Below are 2174 nucleotides of genomic sequence, written 5' to 3' on the forward strand. Positions count from 1 at the left end.
TTCTCTTCTTTCTTGGGCTCCTTCATTGTTGAATTTGTTTACCTATAATATTCGCAGGAAGTGTGTAGGTGTTAATCCAGCTGCATCCTGTTAGTTAGACTTAGACAATTTCTTATCAAAATACCTGATCAACCCTACATTTAAGGGCTAGCCACATACTCTAACTCTAATTCGTTGGTTGATCAGCTATTATATGAATAAAGAACCAAGTAAAATTAATATCTTTTTCCGCCTTGAACTGCTGGGGATCCCATTCCCAGTGGTGGTAAGGAAGTCCGCAAAAACAGAAGACAAAAAAAATCATGGATGAAAGCTGTTCAATATACAGAAAAATCTCACCGAAACAAGGGTACATAGATATATGATTTGTCATAATCTGCATACGAACCAAAGCATCGCCTTGAGAAAGTCAAGCTAAAAGCATGATGCTTCGAAAAGGACTCTGAAAGTCACGACAAGTTGCGACAGACATTGGATGGGCGCACTAAATTTAAGCGCAACCATTATCTTCTCTATATATAAAATCATACTCCTCCTGAAGATACAGCAGTCTACGACTTACTATCTCCAAGTCAAGTCTATTCATTTCTTGGCTAGTCTTTAGTTTCATTAAGTCGCGTGCGTTGATCTCGTTGAACTTGATTCGAGCAATACCTGGCGGCCGTGATCTAGGTTGTCCACTACAAATCTACTTTAGCTTCAGTAGAAATAGGATTCTTACTTTCCAGACATTTTCGAACAGATAGCCGTGAAATGAAGTGTGTGACAGTGGCATTAGTTTCCTTTGAATGTTGAGAGTTAAAATTCTACCAATGAAAACAGGTTTCATAAAAAGAAAAGGGAATAAATTATCTGGCATATGGTATCGTACGTTTTCAGATCCAATACCTTTTTGAAACTCACCGATATCCATTAGGATTGAAATATAAAGGTTTTTACAAATAATCATCCTGAAGACATTAATAGTACTCGTATAATAAATTTTGCCCTTATTGGAAACTTGATTGAACTTGTTGCAAAACGAGAATCCTTGAAATTCGGCCTTTAGTTAAAAACTTGTGAGCTTCAAGCTAAGAAAACGAATCTTCGCAACCTATTATTATTCAAAGTTTTTGAAATAATACTTTTTGCCATACTGAAAATGGTTGTAACCTTTTGATCATCATATTTCAGAATAAAAGGAAACTATCTGGAGCTTTCATCTAAACCTATGAAATTCATTAGTCGACTACGACTAATTATAGCCGAACTTCGATATAACGACATCGTCCGTCAACGAAGATCATATCGTTAAATCGAATTTTATCGTGAAGTCGAGACTTGAAGAAAACACAGTATTTGATAAGCAGTGAAAATATCGTTAAATCGAAATTTAAAATTAAATTGAAATTTATAATTAAATCGAAGTTCGACTGTATTCATCCAAGTAGTAACTAAGTATGGTATGCTCCTAACTTCAATATAATAGCTTCACAATTTAGGCTACAGTTGTTCATTTTGAGTTGAACTGACATCATGCATCAAAATCAGAGCTGTTCCATATGGCTCTGTCCACGAGAAAAATGTCAAAATAGGTATGAGTGTTTTTGTCGAAATTTCACAAGGCATCTAAAGCATCGTCCCAAGGTTGCGAATGGTAATCCTCTATTGATTTCCAATTTTCAAAGTGTCACATCCGATGTTCCCTCTTTTCGGACATATTGAGACATTACATAACGCCATGATTTGTTGTTTTCAATGAATAATTGAAATCATATGTATGTACTTGACATGTCTTGCTAAAAATTGAAGGCTATTTTCGAATCGACATGGGGAAGTCGTTGGGAGACGTTGGGCCCAAAGAAATGTTGTCAAAGGGAGTAGAAGGAAATTGCTGACCATTAACCGCTAAACCATGAACGAAAGGTCTCTTTAACAAATTTTCCTTCCTTCCCCTAACCACGGACTTCTAGAGATATGGACTGCAAACGGGAGCAAAAATATCCTATCTCCTAAACCGCTCATGCTATTCCAAATAAGCACTTCATACGACCACAAGGTCTTGTTGAAAAGATGAACTCAACCAAGTTTGAGTCCAAACCTATGCTTAGGGAACTCAGGAGACATGTTCAAAGTTGTGTAGTAATCACTATATGCAATACGATTTTTCGGCCTGCTCTTGGTCAGCTACATAA

This window comes from Tigriopus californicus, chromosome 1, assembly GCF_007210705.1.
Source record: "Tigriopus californicus strain San Diego chromosome 1, Tcal_SD_v2.1, whole genome shotgun sequence".
NCBI classification, from domain to species: Eukaryota; Metazoa; Arthropoda; class Copepoda; order Harpacticoida; family Harpacticidae; genus Tigriopus; species Tigriopus californicus.